The sequence below is a fragment of the Cricetulus griseus genome, chromosome X, assembly GCF_003668045.3.
Source record: "Cricetulus griseus strain 17A/GY chromosome X, alternate assembly CriGri-PICRH-1.0, whole genome shotgun sequence".
Classification (NCBI taxonomy): Eukaryota; Metazoa; Chordata; class Mammalia; order Rodentia; family Cricetidae; genus Cricetulus; species Cricetulus griseus.
The window spans coordinates 92,138,794-92,160,592 of NC_048604.1; the positions used below are offsets into that span (position 1 = coordinate 92,138,794).

The following is a 21,799-nucleotide window of genomic DNA, read 5'->3' on the forward strand; positions in this document are numbered from 1 at the left end:
AGATCAAAGGCATGCGCTCTGTTACTCTTCAGTCTTGTGTAGGCCAGAGATCCATCTGACTATCTCCTGAGTCCTGGTATTAAAGGTGTGTGCTACTACTACCTAGCTTCTAGAGATAATTAGTGTGGCCGGCTTTGCTTTCTGATACTTCAGGCAACTTTTATTAAACCATAAATAACACTATCCTTGTTCCAGGCTATAGAGAGCCTGACTTGAGATGTGAAGTTATAAGCTATCTCTATATCCTCAACTATTGTTTCTCAGCTAAATAATGGAACACAGTACTTCAGTACCTTGTCCATGCATTTATGATGCTTTAAGTCACCCAAACAGTAACAATCAAATTAATATGTAGTTTTAATATTTCAATGCAATGAGAAAACAATTTCACTACACTTAAACCATAAAAGACCAGTGAGAAAATAACAACCGACAGTTATCCTAAGAGGGAAGAGAATATGCTTCTATTTTGTTATATAACTTCAATATCATAATCACAATAAAAGTTATATGAACTCTAAAATCAAAATTGATGTGAGTCATCTCTGAACTCTGCTACCTACTTAACTGTGAGTCTTAAATTAATTAATCACAATAATATATACTTCATGATGTTGTAAAGCAACATTCCATGCTAGAACATTGAAAGTATTCAATATTTACTAGAAATACCCATTAACATTATTAGTTTTGAAGCTTTCCAATTAAGCAAGAAAGACAACGTTGAGTTTCCTAGTGAACTTTTAGAAGTGTTGTAATGAATTTGAGTCATGAAGATGCATTTTGCTTAAAAATAATACAGTCACTATTCAGCTTTAAATAAGAAAAGAAAATTGTTGACACCAACAGATTGTTAGTTCTGTCTTTGTAACAGCTCATATATTTTAGTCAGCCTTCTCTTACTCCACCTATCAGGTTCCCTTCTTTGTATTGGCCCATTTTCTCTAATTACAAATGCCCTCCCATTATCTACCCTACTGTGTCTAGCTTTACCTTATGCCAGCCTAGCAACCTCAGTAAAAAGGAAAACAATGATTTTTTCCTAACGTCAGTATATCAATTCTATTGAAAGGACACTAATGTTCCCTGCTAGTTTCACATGCTCACATAAACAGTTGTATGGGTACAACCATATGAGGACTGCAGGGGCAAGATCTGATCACCTGTCTATCAGGGTAGTCAAAATGACAAAATCATTTTTTTTACAATCAATCAATTATTGGTTTATTTCATCTCTACTAACACATCAGTCATTCACCATTTAAACACCTGACTTCATTAGAAACCGTTTGAACACTTTTTGCTTCCTCCTGCCATAAAAATACAGTAATTTGCTTTAAACAAACAACTATGAACAAGCATCCTGGTTCTGCCTACGTTCCAAATGCTTTGAGATAGACTTTTACAGCAAGTCAGCAGGCTGAAGCCAGAAAGCCAGACTTCTACTTGAAAGTGCTGCACTCTGGAATCTCTTCTCTACTCCCTTCTTCATGACCTACCTATGTATGCACAGCTGAAGCCACCAACTTCACACTACCACACAGTGCTCATTTCTCTCTGCTCTGTTAAAGTAAACACAACTTACCTCTAACATATTCAGAAAAATAATTAAGCCTCGAGGTCCCCAATAATTTGGAGTACTGAACTATATCCACCCTGACACTTCTGACAGAAGTAACGCATTACTTAATGAGGGGTCTCCACAACCTGCTGTTAGAACCTACGCATACACAACACTGATAGCCAGTCACTGTTCACCAGGTTTACTCTTCAGGCAGTCCTTTGCCTTTTGTCAGCTTTAACTAGGCCAGAGTCCAGCAGGAAAGTGCATGGTGCACCAGATAAACCATCTCTTAGGTTGCTACTGTTTTCTCTTCTTTACTGAAAGGTTGTACTGAGCCAGGCTTTACCCATGACAGGCCAGCAACATGAACACTTTTATTGTGTGGTTCCTCAGGCTTTTTCTGAGTCAGCATCTTCTCTCTGGCCTCCTCATGTACAGAAGGGTTCCATGGAGGAAGGCTAATTGCATAGGGGTCTTCTATTTTCTGTTGGTCAAACAAACGAGCAGTATATACTTTAACACTGTCAACCACTTTACTCTTAAAAAGCTGAATCTCTTTTTCATACAGTACTGTAGCCTCTGGGTTTAGGGGATTGTTGGGTCGATCTTGTAGAAGACTCTCCTTGCATACATTAAGACCTGCCATATATGATTATGGTTCTGCCTCCACTTTGCAAATGCTCTCTTCACATCCAGTTCACCTGAGGTGGAATCAACTATCGGGTGAAAGACAGGAATGTCAAACAGCAAGCGTGGATAGTCGCCATCTGGATAGTTATCAGGAATATATACCGTAAACTTGAACACTCCGTCCTGCTACAGCCTGTGTCTATTAATATTACACCAAATCACACCAATGCAGAGTGATACAATAGCTGTACATAGATGCTTGGTAGCTTCTTCTTCGCTATCAATGTAAATTCTACAAGAAGTGAATATTCCAGGTAGAAGGGTCCATAAGAAGCATGGGTGCCATTTGTTGACTGCGCTGTTGGGGCTGGAGATGTAGGCTTCGTTATGGGCAGAGCGTTTTGGGAATAGATGGCAACTGCTGTTTTGGTGCAGTTCGTGGAGGGCTGTTTTTCACATCCCATGCTAACGTCTTCTCTTCACCTTCAGCTCATTTTGTGCACAGAGCTTGCAGACATGCTCCACAAAGGGTTCATAATGTGTACTCCAAACAAAGAACTTCAGTGCTGTGGCATCAAACTTATCTGTCCTCAGCATTCATGCTGCCTGGACGCCCTCATTGCAGAGCTCCGGCGGCAGAGCGCCACCGCGGCCGGACAGCATCTCTGGCCACAGCGCAGGCGGTACCCTGCCACTCCCAAAACAACAAAATCTTTTGTGCAAAAAAGCAGACTAAGAATGTTTTCTTGGCATATGCATGCCTATACATGCATGTCCACATGCACCCCCAAAAGTCACTGTGTATGTAGTCACAAACCTTCCATAAGAGTAGATTGAACATGGATCAACCACTTTTTCCATAATGCTAAATAGAACACTTCTTGGGTTTTAATTGTCACATAAGCTCTCAGCTATATGTACATGTCTTTCAATTTTATTGTTGTGATGATAGGGATGGTTTTTAAGATTCTATTCAAAGAAAAATCTCCTTTGCTCACTCTCTGTACAAAATTAGTCTACAAGCCATATTTTCCCTCACCTGTATACTAAAATATAAAGCAAGAAAAATGAATATAAGTATTATCATTGAGTTAATTGTGTGTAGAATACAGGGGGAAATGCTTAGTTTTAAATACTTCTTTAATTAGTCAGCTTGTTATAGAGTGGGAATTGAATACCTGCTTTTGAAACTCTAAAACTAACAACATACCCATATATTGGGCATTGTGTTGTAGAAACACCAAGTTGTTTATATTTTATATATTGCTGTGTAATTGCAGGTAGATAGGAATATAATACATGTTCTAGGATTTTTGAAGAGGCAACAGAACAAAAGGACAAATGGAGAAGCTTTATTGGAATGTCTACCCCCTTCCCCAATAAAGTATTCTTAATATCAAATAATGAGAATACAGGCAGAGTCAAACATTTAAGCACTAATGAATTCACTTCCAAATCTGTTTTAATGTTAGACATCGTTATGAATATGTATGCTCCTCAACGTAAGTACCTAGAGAAAAGAATATTCAGAATTCCCCTCCACCCTCCACCCACACCCTCTGTCACCACTCCTATGCCCTTTTAATCTCATTTTCTATCAGTGAAAAAGAACATTGACAAGCTTAAGGTTATTGCTCAATAATAAGCAAATATAACAAAGCAGTCACCATTTAGGAGACTCCACATGACTAAGACTTCTGAAGTTTTACCTCTTAAGGTTAGGCTGGGGATTACAAAATGAGATAACAAACTTGCATATAGATGAAGTCTGTAGTTTCACTAACAGAAATTTACTCCTTCCCTGAATGCAAACATAATAGCTACAGTACACTGCACTAGATCCTAGTTATGGATTCACACGCTGTTTAAAGATCTGTCTTCTGAGTAGCTACCTGTGATATTCATTACAATATTGCTATATATAGTCCAGAGATGCTGGTTATGCCAATTATTAAAGTCTGGAATTGGCCTAGAGACCCCTGAGATGAAACTGACCAGAATGTCTCCTCCTTGAGAACTAGCTTTAATAGTACCAGACAGTGCCATACTGGCCTCCAAAGGAGGAAAGCAAACACGATTCCTACACAGCTATGATGCCTATGACCACAACAGCAACAGCATGGCACCATAAATCTAAGGGTGCAGTAGTAGTACACAAACCTTGTTAGAGGTAACCAATAACATTTTCATTGTTCTTATGGTCCACTTATCAAGAGAGAAGCCATGACTAGTACTGGAAGCCTAGCCAAATTTCATGGATCTTGGAGGGAAAGTTATAACCACCACTTTATTAAAATTCCTAACAACAGTCTAAATATTTGTCCTTATAGCCAAAGATAAATGTGGTCCTTATCCCTCATCAAGGAAGCTTCTTTTTGCAATAGATGGAGACCATTACAGAAGACCAAAACTAATCAAAATGCAGAATTATAAACCATAGTAACAATGGATACATATACAAGACACTCCCACACCTAAGAATCAGGGGGAAATGCAAAAGATGGAGAGAACAGATTGTAAGAACCAGAAGAGGAAGTTTACTATGAGACCTGTCTCCTACTGATGTCAGAGGTGACACTCATGGAGTTACATAAACATAACTGCCGAATCGTGAGCTGAATAAGGACAACAACAAAATACCTACCAAAGTATACAAAACAAAGAATATGAGGCCTTAACACTACACAAAGAACTATAGGCAACTAAGGAAATCTGGGAGCGGGGTGGGGGGATGGTTTTCCCTAGGGAAGAGCACACCAAATGGTTGTCTAATGCCAAATGGACAGCCCTGAAAATATGTATATGAGTAACATTATACAGACTGAGCATGTTATATGTAGGAATATATATATATATATATATATATATATATATTATATATATATATATATATATATGCAAGTATCAATTAATGGAGGAAAAACCATGAATTTAAAAGTGAGCAAGGAGGGGTGAATATATGGGAGGGTTTGGACAGAGGGAAAGGAAAGAGGAAATGATGCAATTATATTATAATCTCAAAAGTAAAAGAAGGAAAAAAAAGCTTTCTTAAACCTGAAATTTCTTCCTATCAAATGAACAGTAAAGATGAAAGTGACACAAAGAATGAACCTCTAATACAGTACCAATGAAGAAGACAATGCTCAGAGAACATTTACATCATTGGAGAAAGACAAAAGTCAAGACACATCTCCCTGAGTCAACAGTTTTAATGAAAGGGGTATATAAATAATATCGATAATGTTATGAAAATTCAGTGATAGACCTATAGAAGGAAACCTCAAAAAAGAAAACAGTCATGAAGAAGTTGCAATGATCATCATCTGCTTTTCTTAAATCTTCTGCCCCAAATGTTTCTATTTCCATCAGAAAAGCATCTAATACATTCATGATAACAATTACAGGCTTTCCCTCAATACAACAATTTAGTTCATTAGGAGACTGCTTCAGTTGTGTTTTTATTACTTAGTGCCTCATAAACAGCTATTTTCTATGTCATATTCAGAGATGACTTTCACTTTGGAAGTACTGGATGGGGAAAGAGAAATGAAAGTACTAAAATGTAAAATAAAATTATTCAAGGTAAGAAGACAGGTCAATCGACACAGTAAAACACATATGTCCAAATATCTCAGATACTGGGTTCACTATCAAAAACAAAAAGACTGAGATTTAAAGACACCCAAAGTAATAGAACATGTGTGTAATACAAATGTGTACAAGTAAAACCACACCAAATATGGTCCTATATTCTGTTTTAATTACTTATTTCATTTTTGAGATTATAATTATATCATCCCTCCCTCTCCCCCCTCGAAACCCTACCATATACTTCTCCTTCCTCTTCTTTTCATTAAATGTTGTTGCATGCATATACATGTATACATATACATATATTCCTAAATATATCCTATTCAGTTAGAAAATATTTTGGAAGAGTGAGCAGAAAGAATTGTAAGAGCCAGAGGACCGGGAGTCTACTATGAGATTGTGACTTTTAGTAATGTCATTAGCTATACCCATAAAGTCTCACCAATATGACTGTCCAAACATGAGCTGAACAAAGAAAACAACAGTAGACAAGCCAAAGTGGACCAGAAAGACCATAAGGGATTCAATCCTACACAAAGAACTATAAGCAACTAAGGAATACAGAGAGCAGGAGACAAAGTCTTCTCCAGTATTAAGTACAGCAATAGTTTATCCAATACTAAATGGTCAGCCCTAAAAACATACACACAAAGAACATTATACAGAGTAACCTAATTTCTGACATAGCATGTATAATTTATGTTAACATAACTTAATTTGTTCTTAATAATACTTAAATATTCAATGGAATTTTGCCTAAAATGTACCAGTTGCTGTAGTAGTTCTTGGGAGACAAGACCTCAAAACAACTTTTCTGTTCTGTATAACTTTGTTCACTCATTGGTGCTTTACTCTTCTATGTTCTATCACGTTACCACAAACTTGCTGGGTTAAACAGCATCCAGATACTATTTCATGGATTCTAGGAGTCAGGAGTCCAGGCCTACATTAGTGGGATTGTTTCTATTTTGTTTATCATATTAAAACCCTGTAATCAAAGTGTTAGCTGGGAATGGATTCTCATCTGGAGACACAAATGATAAAGGATTAATTTCCAAGCTCAATGAAGTAAGTCATAGGCAGAATTCCTTTCCTTGCAGCCACTGTCTACTTCAAAGCTATTGAAAGTTCCCAGAGAATGTTTGGTAGCAAGATACACAATGTAACATAACGTAGGAGTGGCATTCCATGTTTTCCATTTTCCATAAGTTACAGTAAGTAAGAGATCTCATGATAGAGGACAAGAAATTTTTAAGTGTATAAACATCCTGCACTGAGCATTATGGGGGCCATATTGAAGCCGTTTGCTACCATTTTGAATAAATACAAAAGGTATTTACAAAATAGTATGGAAAATACTGAAAGGGTCACGTATAAGGCTGTATATACATTATGGGTGGTTCAAGACTTTGAAGAGTAAGAACTATCAACTCAGACAAAGAAGATGTTGTAAATGTTAGGTTTGTGCTCCATACAGGGAGCCCGATAGAATGAAAAACATCCCACTGGGAAAATAAAAAATGCAAACATTCAGACTATGTTTCATTTTGTTTTTATCCTGTGAATTGTTGAAACCTGAGCAAGAGAAATATCTCTACAATAAGCCCAGCAAGACATTCAATAAGAATACATACTTTATTAAGTATTTAAAGGGAAAGGTGTTTTAAAATCATGCTCTTCATTCTTAGAGGAAAGTATTTCCAATGCATATTAAAGAAAAAACATTTAGTGTGTTCCCATCGTTATTTTAAATAGTGATCTCCTAAGATCTTGGTATATCCTTGGTCCTGAATGATTCCCAGCTCAGCTCTGAATATTTTGTCAGTCTCTGAAGTAATTATCTTCTGAGAAGAAAAGCCTCATGGGTGGGAGAGCACCAGCTGTTGTAAGCTTACTACTACATGCCAAGAGAACAGCCAATTGCCCAAATAAAAGAGGTATTGAGGCCAGGTGGAATTGTTTATTCTAATTTGCTCTCTATAGCTGGAATATGGCCAGTTAGCTTTTTAAAACGTGTTTGTAAAACAATAAACTATTATTGACTGTAGGAAAACACTCTCTTATGATACACACTGAAACTTCACTTCAAGAAGACCCCTGCAACATGAAGACTGTAGTTCAGAGTTATGCATTTTTATTTACTATTTCTAGTGAAAGAGTATGTTACCACTGTTCTGGCATAAAAAAAGAAGGGTAATTAAGTGAGATGAAGGATATATTCATCTTATTCCCTCTAGTAACCATCTTACCATATGTATTTGCCTCAAAATATATGGATAGTCACATACATACAAACATTTTTAAAGGTCATCCCTGGACTTGGTCCATTGCTAAATACCTGAAGATTGTCATATTTATCAGCTGTTCCATTTAACAGTAATTCCAGAAAATGGGGCTTGAGAGTGTTAAAGTAACAGGTTCATTTAATAATTTTTAAACAGTATGTATGAGGTAACCCATAAGAATACCCTGTGATGAGAAAAACACACATCTTCATCAAAGAAAAAAACCTGAAAATAATTTAGTGAACTGAGGAGTCCAGCGACAGTATTGGTATTTGTTAAAGATTGATCAAGTCACTTGCTCTACTGTTCTTGTCATTTCAGGACAATTTTCTTAACAATGCCTGCCCCTTTTATTCAGGCTGATTCCAAAACATGATTTCATTCAGAGTTCTACACTTCTCTGTTTACATCTAAGAGGCTGCTTCCTTCAACTGTTCAACAAAAACCCTGACAACTAAGGGAAAAATACCGTATTTGAACTAATTTATTTAGCCATTTGTTAATGGACTCCATCCAATGACTTTGCAAATGTGTATGATTCTATTGCTCCACCAGTATGTTACTTAGTATGAGGAACTGGTTGCTTAAATGAATAAGTTCTACAGACTCCCCAGCATCTGCATTTCAACATATTTTTCTTAACTTTAGTCATCACTGTGTTCATATTACAAGTGGATGTATTAACCTAGGGGGTACCTGGAAGTCTACTGAGATGCATGGGAAGGCCATAGCCCATCCTTTGGGGTTTGATAATGCACCAAATAATATGACAACTGGAAGATATCACTCTTAAGTATCTCAAATCAAAACTTTAGTTCAGCACAACTCAGAATCACAGTATCATAGCTACACAGATTTAACCTGCATGTCTCCTTAAAAATTGAACACCTATTTATAGTAATTACATGATAGGAGTAGGGGAATAACCCTATCCAGCCAGAAGCATATACTTCATCAGTTTATAGAATAATCCTGGAATGTTACTTAATCCTGCCACATCAAGAATCCCTTTCACAATATTCTTTTGCCCCTAAAATTTTCCAGGCCTTCACATATCTCGAAAGATACCATGATACTTTTAGGAGCCAACCAAGTTATACATAATGCATTTTATGTTCCTAAATTAACAGAGTGACTTTAGATCTGTGAAGGGTGTTAAAAATTATATAAGCTATGCAAGTATTTTTATTTGTTCAAACATTTCTAGGTTTCTTCAGGGTTGAAAAGTTTCAGAGAACTTTATATTCCTAAACAGACCCAGCTTGTAGTGTATGGGAAAGGGGTGTTTTTAAAACCTGCCCATTTTTCCTGAGGAGCCTCACAACTAGCTTTCATTTAACGTGTTTTTATTTTTCAAAATGCCAAACCAGAAACCGTGTAGATCTCTTTTTGCTTAGTTGTAATTATCATTCATTGAGTTCAGGTCATGATGACACAGAAATTTAAGTGCAAGCAGTTGATTTGAGAGAGAATCTCAGAAAACAAAAAACAGTAGAGAATGGGAAAAATAACAGCCAATTTAGGCATGCTGTCGGTGAACAGGTGTCTCACATGGGCTTTTATTTAATTCTGCTGCACTTTCTGGGGATGTGTATAGAATAATTATCCATGTTTACTCCTTTGGGGGGGTCAATAGCCCTGGATTTTATTATTCAAACACCTTCCATCATTGTTCGGAGGACTGTCCACACCACAAGGGGGCATTAACTCAAGAATAATCCTCCTGTGTCAATGTAAAAGCCAAGGAAAAGTCCGCAAGCAGATTTACAAGTACCTACAGAATGAAGCAGATGGAATGCATTGCTCCAATAAGCAAAGGGAATCCACACAGGGCCCCAACATAATTTCAACAATGACCAAAGGGAGAAAATGTATGCTGTCTGATAATTATCACTGGTTGGCTTTGGTTGTTACCTTATAAGAGTTTTGCAGTCAATAGAATTCCAGTTCTTGAGTGGTTACTGAAGCCATTTCTTTTATACAACAAAGTATCACAGGGTTATTGAAGCCATTTCTTTTATACAGCAAAGTATCACAGCAGAGAAAAATAGCCCTAAATTGGAATGAACAGAGTTGCTTATTAGACCAGACTCTGTAGCATTACCTACAATAATTAATAGTTCTGAACCTCAGTTTCTTTGATATAACTATGGCTCATATGCTAATAATAGCACACACACACACACATACACACACACACACACACACACACACACGCACGCACGCACGCACGCACGCACGCGCGCACGCGTGCACAAGACACGATTTGAATCCCTTCACAAGTATTAGTTCACATATCTCTCATGATATTTGATGGCATGAAAACTATTTTTATTGTCTCCATTTCACAGATATAAACATGAGTTATGAGGTGACTGAGCAATTTAAAATAGGTCCCACAGTTAATAGGAAAGAAACACAAGTAGTCTGGTTCCAAAATGTGGAACTTTTACCACCACTATGCATCTAAACACAGCTGTGGCTTTAATATAGATAGTATCTGTGTGTTAAAAACATTTTTCCCACAGGAATAATGTATGCACGTGGTAGCTGACGCTAGGCCCTCTCCAAACCTAGGGGAAGCTGAGCCTCACTAGCTACTGTAGCCCAGGCTCTTGAAGAACAGGGAAATAAAGAAGGAAAAGTAAGCCAAACACAAAAGCACACACACAGCCTCCCTGTGGAGGGACAGGCTTCCCTTACTTGGCCTCTGCAAGGTTTTGAGCTTGAACAGCTTGGTTCCCTGTGTGAGCGGCCGGATCTTGAGCACGGAGAAATCCTTGGCTAGGGCCTCAGCAGTTGGAGAAAGGAGGAGAGATCTGGTATGATTCTTGTGCTATGTGAAACCCCCCAGTGGTCTGGAGCACATGCATCACCTCAAACTGCCAAAGCCACGTACTGTCAGTAAAGCTGACGGTGTCACCTTGTGCCCCAAGTGGGCACTGCCTGTACTGTCAGATTCTCACAGCAAGATGGGCAGGTTCTGCCTGTGAAAGCTGGAGCTTAGACCAGAATCTCCTTCTACCCCCCAAGATCCCCAGGGACAACAGTACTTCCTGCACATTGGGCCAAGGTGCACATGACTTCAGGACATAATGTGTTATTTGGACAAAAACTGATACCAGGACATGATGCACTCTTGCTATATTGTTTATGGTAGGTCCATGAGGCAGCGTACTGACTGGTTTTGTGTGTCAACTTGACACAAGCTAGAGTCATCAGAGAGGGAGGAGACTCAGTCGAGGAAATGTTTCCATGAGATCCAGCTGTGAAGCATTTTCTCACTTACGGAAGGCCTAGTCTATGATGGATGGTGCCATCCCTAGGCTGGTGGTCCTGGGTTCTATAAGAAAGCAGGCAGAGCAAGCCAGGGGAAGCCAGCCAGTAAGCAGCTCTCTCCATAGCCTTTGCATCAGCTCCTGCCTCCAGGATCCTGCCCTGTTTGAGTTCCTGTTCTTCCTTTCTTCAGTGATGAACAGCAATGTAGAAGTATAAGCCAAAAAATAAACCCTTTCTTCCCCCCACCCCCAAAAAAACATTTTTCCCACAATGACACTCTTGGGATTTGGTGGAACCTTAAGAGCTACAGCATGGCAGAGTTATTTGGGCAATGGACATGTATCTTCTAAGGGGATTGGTTGTAAGACTCCAGCCTCTCTCTATCTCTTCTGCATATAATTCATAATATAAGCAATATGGCAAACCAGATGCCCATGCCATTATGTGCACCTTTTGCCTGAGACTCAAAACAACCAGACCACAAGATCTTGGAATGGAAGCTCTAGAAATACGAACTTTATCTCTTAATTATTGACCTTGTTGTCATATTATAATAACACAAAGCTGATTTATGTACACAGTAATCTCAAGATCCCTTTCATTACTAATATTAGCAATCTTGGGCTCCTGATGAAATCAAGTAGGAGAATGCCACATTGTTCTGTCGTGTATTTCAACTTCTGCTGTTTGACACAGTCCAGCTTATGCCTTTCCTCTTTTGGAGAAATTTCAAAGATGTATTTTAGAAGTTAGGGATATGCTACAATATCATGTATCTAACAGGTCTTAATATACTCCTCTAGAGCCAGGCAGTGGTGGAGCACACCTTTAATCCCAGCAGTCTGGAGGCAGAGGCAGGTGGATCTTTGTGAGTTCGAGACCAGCCTGGTCTACAAGAGCTAGTTCCGGGACAGCATGCAAAGCTACACAGAGAAACCCTCGAAAAACACTATATATATATATATATATATATATATATATATATATATATATATTCCTCTAGAAAGGGCAATCCATGTCTACACCAGAAAAAGAAAGATGTGGCTTAAATACTTTTCTTAAAATATAAGTGAAATATCTTTTCAGTATTCTTTCAAATATTTCCTCAGCCATGGAAGCTTTAGACCACCAAAATCCAATCTTCTGTCAGGTGTATTACTAGGGCATATATCTTCCAAATATAAACTATATTTGCTCAAGTAAGATGCCATGAACTAGTCATCATGAGTATCAGGGGAGAATTTTCTACTGAAATGTGGAATATATCAGTTCAGGTAATCATTAGAGGCCAATTTTATCTTCTGAACTATGATCTAAAAATAACTCTAACTATCACTTTCGGGTGCCTGAAAGTTTCTTTTAAAATCCTATCATTATGATGAAACTTATTTAATTCATCTAAAAAATGTGCTAATTTCCAGTTACATGCTTTTCTTTATGCTGGGAAATCAGATCTAGGGATATGCCCTTCAAGATGATTAAAATATAACAAGTGAGGGGTTCAATATTATGAGAAAGTGAATGCATACAAAGATATACATGAAGCTAGTCTCCAAATGGAACATGAATATGAAATTGGCCAGCATCAGGGATTACAATACTGTTTAGTAGTTTTGACTGCAGTTCATAATGCTATTGTGTGTTTATTCACTTATAAAGTACATACTGTTTACTTACTACTTGCCAAGATTTTCCTGTGAAGAAATAAATATCTTGCAACAAGTAAGATAAAATCTAGATTATGAGAGTCTGCCTTCATGGAATTTGCAGTTTATTCTGGTGTTTTACAGAGGCATTAACATATATTCTTTCCTTGACATGTCCCTGTAACTGACTTCAAGGAGCAAAACCTGGTCTCTTATACATATATCCTGATTATCTCTACTTTACACCGTCACTAAGTGATTGAACAAGGTCAATGAGGATTTTATTTATGTGCTTTAAAAAATCATAATAATAAACTTACCCTGTTGTAGAATAGAATATTTATTTAACTATGTAAAACTTTATTGCTGCCTCATTTTGCCTACCTAAGGTACCTGATGGGTCTAATAAAAAGTTGAATGCTCAAGAGCTGGCCAGAAGATGGATAGGTGGAGTTGGTGGGCAAAGAAAAAAGGGGTGTTATCCAGTCAACCAAGGGCCAGCCAACCAGATACAGAGGAAGCAGGAAAACAGTATAGACAGTACATAGATTGAAGTAAACAAGCCTCAGTGGAGCACATAGATCAATAGTAATGGATTAATTTAAGTTTCAAAAGCTTAGCTAGAAACAAGCCTAAGTCTGAGCATTAGTAATTAATAATAAGTCTCCATGTCATGATTTGGGGGCTTGCAGTTTAAGAAAGCCTGCTACATTTAGTGCCCAACATGGGGCACATATCTCCATGTGGAGCCCAACAAAGCTGAAAAGAAAAAAAAAAGACATAGCTTCCCAGTAGCCCAGTGCTCATAGCATACAGAGGTACAACTCTGACCTTAAGTGACCACTTGAGTAGCTGGCACATTAAGTATAAACAATAAGCTAAGTAAAAATGTCTGCCAGAGTGAGGGCACCAACTTCCTAGAGCCTGAAGCAGTTGAAGGCAGCTCCTTGTTAGATGCAGTTCCAAACTGAACACAGCTCTCTGCCAGTCCCACAGGCATAAGGATCTGAGGAGGGGGCAGAGCTAGCCACCAGAGTTCCAGAGGAGGGTCTAGCTGCCATTTAGCCTTTTAAGGTTTGTCTCAGTGGTCAAAAAGGCTAGAGATACACAGTAAAGCAGGTACAGACATAAAAATTCTAAACAGGTTATAGTGTGTATAAAATGTGTGTAGGTGCTTAAGAAAGAAAAGAAAATGGGTATAGACAGTCATAGGAAAAATAATTTAAAAATAATAAAGTCTTTAAAGAGAGAGTTAAGTAATATAAAGGAAAAAGTCACATGAAGATGGGAATATTCAGGGAGTCTAGATCCTGTATGGTGTTGTGTTAACTTTGAATTTATTGAATTCTGATGAGCAAATGACAGCTGCTGAGAGACATTGAATTGGAAAAGGAAATGATGAATTAAACCAGCCTAGATACTTTAGGGATGTCTTAACTTTAAAATGAAATGAGTGATGAGCAAAGGGGTCCAGACGAGGCTGGTGAAACCCACAGAAACAGCTGACCTGAACAAGAGGGAGCTCTTGGTCCCCAGACTGATAGCTGGGATACCAGCATGGGACTGATCCAGACCCCAGGAACGTGGGTTTCAGTGAGGAGACCTCAGAAATCTACGGGACTTCCTGTAGTAGTTCAGTACTTATCCCTAGCATTGGTGTGGACTTTGGGAGCCCAATACACATAGAGGGATACTCCCAGAGTCAAAACACACGGGGTTGGCCTAGGCCCTATCCCAAAGGCTATGATAGACTCTGATGACCCCCTATGGAAGGCCTCACCCTCCCTGGGGAGCAAAAGGATAGGTGATAGGTAGGGTTTTAGTTGCAGGGGTGGTAAGGGAGGAGGGTAGGGAGTGGAAACTGGGATTGTCATGTAAAATAATCTTGTTTCTAATTCAAGTAAAAAAAGAAATAAAACATGGATTGTGTTGAGGGAATGGTTATGCTTTTGTTTCCATGGGAAATGAAAGGCTGTTGATTCTTTCAAGGTTAATAGAAATTAAGCTTGATGCAGGGAGACATCCTGAAAATTTTGGCTGCAGATATAAAGAAATAAACCAAAAAAATTACAGGACATGTGACATATATGCTGATCCCTCTGCATGGGAACACTTCTGAAACCCGACAACAAATGTTACAACTAGTTTTCCCAAGACCATTGTCTCAAATTTCTCAGGGTCCCCTAGAAATTCCATCACCCCCAGACAACAGGAAGCAGTGTAGAGAATATAAAGCCCACATTCCCAAGAAGTGGGGTGAGTGGTTTTTAGTCATTCAGTGGGTTATGGATATCTGTCATCACTGGGGGGAGGAATATAGGATAACTATATAATATAAGACAACTATTAATCTCAAATATTTTACATTGGTATGGATTTTAGTATATTGATACAAATTAAAAGTTCTATTTGTTATACTATATGTATGTTTCTACTCTTGTTTGGAGTATTGTGCTTAAGCAGCTCGTTTTAAAATGTTATGTATAATTAAGAAATACAGGGTAGCAATTAGTCATCTGTAACAATCAAACTTGTAATCATATTAAGTATGTTTTCAATGTTAAAAACATACATTTTAGAGAGGTGTTATTCAAATATTTTAGAGACCTACAGAATATGTCATTTAAGATGTTTTAAAAACATAAGTCTTTTCATGACAAGACATGTCCACCCTTGGCAGCACCAATCTAATTCAAACAAGGATGATGGCATTGAAGAACATCCATATGGAGTTTGCTTTCACTGTGACAAAGCTAGCCATTTGGGCAAGAAACTGTCCTTGCCTTGACTGCTGACAGTATGCTCTACAAATTGGACAAGCTGGACACAAAGAAAAATGACTGCTGAACTTTCCCAAGATAAAGTAGGAAAGTCCTTCAAAATTCCTGCTTCATAACAATTCTGGAAGATATTCTAGGCCCATAAAACAAAGATGGGTGCCCCAACATGGCAGAGGAACCTGGGCTGAGTGTCCAGGCACCAGATGTCTCTGTTGTTTCTATAGTTTTGGAAGTAGCTTGCACTGAACTTCCTATTTATCTGGGTGATATATCCTCCTGGGGTGTTTGAACGAGTTGAAAACTAGAGAGCTATAATTATTGTTTTCCTTAGTAATGATAGAAGACAAATTGGGTATAAAATTTTGGACTCACCAAGATAGGTAAATAATGGAGTGTTTTCTCTAAATTTGTCAAGTACATATAGACTGGATATTGTAAATGTAATTCTTACTTAAAAGTTGTTCTTATTGTGTATACTTTTACTATGTTAAAGTTAAAACCTTTCCTTTTTATTGAATCAAAATAGGGGAAATGTTGTAGAACAGACTATTTGTTTAGCTATGTAAAGATGTGTAGCTGTTTTACCTTGCCTACATAAGGCACCTGATTGGTCTAATAAAAATCTGAATGGCCAATAGCCAGACAGAGCTGGTGGTCAGAGAGAAAAAGGGAGCCAGCCATCCAGCCAGCTAGCTGGGCACAGACAGACAGACATAGAGAAAGTAGGAAAGCAGGATGGACAGTACATAGATGAGGTAAATAAGCCACAGGGTAGCACAGAGATTAACAGAAATTAGTTAATTTAAGTTAAAGAAAAGTTAGCAAGAAACAAGCCTAAGCTAAGACTGAGCATTCATAATTAATAGGTCTCCATGTCATGATTGGGTGCTGGCTGTCCAAGAAATCTTGCTACATTATCCTTTAATTATTTCTTAGCACACAAGAAAAAGGTGGCAGAGAAAGGGATCAGAACCAGGCAGAGAGTGGAATGAGTATGGAATTTTCCATGCACTGAAAGATGAGGCTTAAACATTGTTTTGTGCACAATCATCAATAAACATCAAACTCTACCTTATCTGGTTTCCTTAAGGTCGCATCCTCTTTTAAACATTTGAAGGTAAATTTGTCACTATGGATATTTCTTTTCCCCATCTTTCTTATGTGAGAGAGAAAGGGGGGAAGTCCTAGGGAGAGAAAGAGGTGAGAAGAAAAAAGAGCCAATAGTGGTACAAAGTGCAAGTGAGAATCCTTCTAAATAGTTAAAGTAATATGAAGTGGTATGTGACCTTGACATTCTCCAAAACTCCTGGACATTCCCCTCACCCTTTTATGCAGGAATCGAGTTGGTTCTTTACTAACTTTATACTTAGATTTCTCACCATGTACAAACCTGAGGATATGATTTTGGCTGTGATACTATATGGTTCAAGCATGTCCCTCTGATGTAGAATATTTGTTTGCACTGTGTGAGGATGTGTCACTGTAATTGGTTTTAAAAAGAGCTAAATGGCCAATAGCTAGACAGGAGGGAATAAGCAGGATTTCTTGAGCAGGGAGAGAACTCTGAGAACTGGAAAAGTAGGGGAAATCGATGAAACTATGAAGAAGTCATACATACAGTACAAAGCAGAGGTAGCCAAGTAATATGGTAGAACATAGATGAACAGAAGCATGTTAATTTGAGTTATAACTAGTTTTGGACAAGGCTAAGTTAAGGGTCAATCTTTCAAAATTAATAATAAGTCTCCAGGTTGTTATTTGTGGGTTGGTTGTCCTGACAAAAATTATTACTACATCCTTTGAAGAACTAGTTGATTTTGACTGCCTTGTTGGCTTCAGGACAATTTATAGGATAGAGTTTAACTGTAGAGGATCCTAATTCCTATTATCCCCAAAGGCTCTCAGTGCAATGATGTTGGAATGATTCAGAGTTGGCAATTCTCACATTCCTCTTGTCTCTAGGACAATTTTTCTTGTTTCCTTTGATGTTACTTTAAAATATACTCACCTTAGGCCTTCAATAGAACTGAAATGTCCTATGTGCATATGGATAGATCTAACTGGATTAGGAAGGATGCATAAGAACTGAAATCCTCATGTACATTGTGACCTGTTCTTGTGTCAACTATTCCGGCACTCCCTCCTTTCTAAACTGCTCCTGAACATCAGAACTCTATTTATCACATTCACTCAAAACCCCAGCCATCTTAACTACAGTTATATTAGTTGTTTTACTTTATGAAGTTTATTTTATTATTTTGTTCATACCACCATTTTTCCTGCATGTATGTTGGTCCAACACATTTGTGTGCTTCTCTCAGAGGCCAGATGAAGGTTTGAATCCCTTGAAACTGGAGTTATAGATATCTGCTAATGAAATGACATGTGGGAGCTGGGGTTGGAACCCTGGGTCTTCTGGAAGAGCAGCTGATTCTCTTAACGACTAAACCATCATTCCAGCCCTTGATTTATTTATTTTTTTTAGAATTCAAGGTCTTTCTTTAAATTCAATTTGTATTGTTTCTCAAAGCTCAGAATGAAGTATGGCTTGAGAAGAACTGCATTTTGCCTGTATTCTTTTCCATTCCTTGGAGTAATCATTATTTTACACTGGATTTCTGATGGAAAGATGCCTTGAAATGTGTCTCTTGGAAATAGCACGAACATGGGGATTCAGTGAACTTGAGCTTTTTACTTACTGCTATACAACTGATAAAATTACTAATTCTTTTAGAAATTGCATCCTCATGTACAAAATGAAGATGGTACCTTTTCATAGGGCTGTTGTAAAAATTAAGTGAGAAAACCTATATAAAGAATATGTCAATATTTAATGGTTGCATTCAATTTTAATTATTGAATGATTCAAAAATTCTTTAAAAACATTTAATTTGTTCAATATTCAACTGGAATCATAAATCATAAATCCAACCATACCATAATAAAAACTTCTTTAAAGTACACAACATCTCTCTTTTCCTAAGATCTCTTTACTCCGCTGACCAAACCAGGTACAACTACCTAGCTTAAGACAGCAGTTATCAAAAGGCATTTACTAAAGACTCATTATATACTCAACATTATAGACATAGGGGAAACCAGACTCAAACACTGCAAGGCCTCATCCTACAAGGAGTTTATAGTCTAGACAGACTAAACTGCATTTGGGCAGTTAAGCAGTTTCATGCTTTTTAGCTAGGAAATCTCAAATCTAAAAACACTTCCATGTGAACTGGATTACATATTAAATACATACTTAAAAAGAATGGATCCTAGAATTTTGTATTTGTAACATACTGCTATATAATTTTGACATTTGGCCAGTTTTGAGATCTGTATTTCCTTTTAATTAGTTTTGTTTAAATTTTTCATACAGTATAGTTTGATCATATTATTTCCTCTCCTCTAGCCCCTCTCAGCTCCCCCCATATCCCTATATACCCAACTTGATGTTTTATTTCTCTTTAAAAGAAACAGGGAAAACAAAAATAAAACAAAGTAATAATCAAAATAGACAAACTAAATATAAAGAAAACCAATAAGAAAAAATACATGAACAATACAAAACAAAAAGTGTGCAAGACAAATACAAAACACAGAGTTTATTTTATGCTGGCCAGCTACTCCTTGGATGTAGCCTGACATGGAGTGTAGTTGATATTTATATCCAGTAAGACTCCATTGAAGAAAATTGATTTTCCCTTTCCCAGAAGATGTCACTTTCAAATAGCTTCTTGGTTAGGGGTGAGACTTTGTGTCCACATTATTTTTCAGTGCTGGGATGTTTTCTGGTTTGAACCTATGCAAGTCTTGTGTATCACACTCATAAAGCAGAGCATAGTTCAACAATTATCAAAGAAGTTACTTCTTGCAATATATGGGACTAACACAGAGACCCATAACTCTATAATATACAAGGAGTGAGAGACTTTGGAGCATTCGGTCCTAAATGGGATGTCTTCATCAAACCCCTCCTCTCAAGGTGCAAGGACCTATGTGGAAGAGGAGGCAGAAAGACTGTAAGAGTCAGAGGTGGTGGATGACTCCAAGGAAATAGTGTCTTTCAGACACAACTGATGGGGAATATTATTCTGTGTATATATTTGTCTTATTGGTTGATGAATAAAACACTGATTGGCCAGGCAGGATGATAGGTAGGACTAACAGGCAAGGAGAATTCTGGGAAGTATAGGCAGAGAGGAGTCATCATGTGATCCAAGTAAGTGAAGCATCTGGGCAGAAACTGCCACTAGCTAACCATAGAAGTCTGGAGGTCTGTACAGACAGGCAGGAAGTGATGTAGCTGGGAAGAATCAGCATATAAGCAGGGACAAACAGGAAATCTCTCTTTTCTCTGCAGAGATGCTGAGCCAGCCATCATCATGTAGCAGGCAAAGGAGTTGCAGATCTGGTAAGCCACGACCACGTGGAAATACAAGGATTAGTAGTTATGGGTTAATAATTAAGTCAGAGCTAGCAAATAAGAAACCATAGCCAATGGCCAACAGTTTCATAATTAATGTGTTTCTTTGGAGCAGAGAGAAGTGTGGCAGAACCAGCCTGGCCAGAAAGCCTCAAATAACACACAACAATAATGATGATGCATATATGAACTCACAGAGAGCTTTACTTTTCAAAAAATTGCTAATTACTGCACAGATAATTTTATAACTCAAATTATATCATAACTATATTTAAACTCCAGGGAGATGTGGTTGTCTAAACATTAAAAACTGTATTAATTTCTAAACACCACAATTTTTTAAGATTCCACTGCATATGAATTTAGTTTTTAAACTTGTGTTCTCTTAAAATTCCTTTTTCACTATGCAATACTGACTGGCCAGAACTCACCATGTAGACTAGGCTGGCCTCAAACTCAGACATGGAGTTCTGAGATTAAAGGCATGTGCCATCAAGCAACTTTGAAGATCCTTTAGATAAATGACATGAAGCAAATTATTTTGAAGTAAAAATAACATGCACTGAAAAGTTTTACAGATGTTTCTCAGTGGTACAACTAAATTTATGAATGAGAAAATAATTTATAAGTAACACAAAAATGATGAATAAGTAAATGTATTAATACATATGGTGTTTAAACCTTCAAACTTCTATAATGCAACCTTTGCAAATTTCCAAAGCTTCTTCCTGTAGAATGGATGGATCCCATTTAGTTAGTGTATAACATGCTCAAAAGCAAAGTATTGCCATCAGACTCTACACTGCCATCTGGTAAGGTTGTATGAAATATTTTAACCATCAAAGTAGTTACTTTTTTGGAAGATAAAAGTAATTAATTATGTTAATGTTTCACAAATTCTGCTTTAAACAAACACAGTTTCTAACACAATTTTTAGCTTGGAGTCACATAACAAAACAAAAACAAGGATAAATCTTACAAATTTCACTCACTTGGGGTGTTATTAAACCACCATTGATTGATTACCTACATTTCCTAGACATTGCCTACAACAGATGCTCCATAAGCCCTCATTCACCATCTCCTAGCTCTCACTGTGGCCTTTATTAAACAACATTGGGTTTCTTCCAGTCAGTTTCCTGAATTTCCTCACTAGAGTATTCCTAGACTAAGCTAGAGTAGAATGTGGGTCCCAGTGTTGGGAGAAAATGCCTCAGGAAGCAGTCTTCAATTAATGATAGATGAATGTTAATGAATATGTATACAAGAAGAGAAGAGGCAATACAGAAAGAGGGAACAGTATCAACAAAGCCTAGTATACTACACTTATCATCAGCCCCAACCAACTTTTACACCAACCACACACACATATGTGAATTTTTAGTATTGGGATATAGAATACACTGGGAAGAAAATAAAAAATATATTAAAACTTACAAGGGATTTCTTGCTTGATAGTCTTCCAGTGGCCTCAAATGCATTTTGCAACCACATAACAAGTTTTTTGTGCTATTCATACTCATGTTGAATTTGATCTACTCCAGTGACTTCTCTACGGCCAATAGAATACCTTATAAGTCATATGTACAGCTCATGGACTC

General features: G+C 37.5%; 1 long non-coding RNA gene and 1 pseudogene across 3 annotated transcripts in view; both read right to left on the bottom strand.

Moving 5' to 3' along the window:
• LOC107978163 overlaps window positions 1-21,799 on the bottom strand; it is a 236,107-nt gene that overhangs the window by 154,440 nt on the left and 59,868 nt on the right. For 2 of the 3 annotated variants that reach the window (XR_003488343.2, XR_003488342.2), the window contains exon 2: window positions 9,985-10,123. The exons of the other annotated variant lie outside the window; for it this stretch is intronic. This is a non-coding gene — a long non-coding RNA (uncharacterized LOC107978163). The remainder of the gene's footprint in view (window positions 1-9,984; window positions 10,124-21,799) is intronic. 3 annotated transcript variants of the gene reach the window in all.
• Window positions 1,531-2,934, bottom strand: LOC100754965 (annotated as a pseudogene).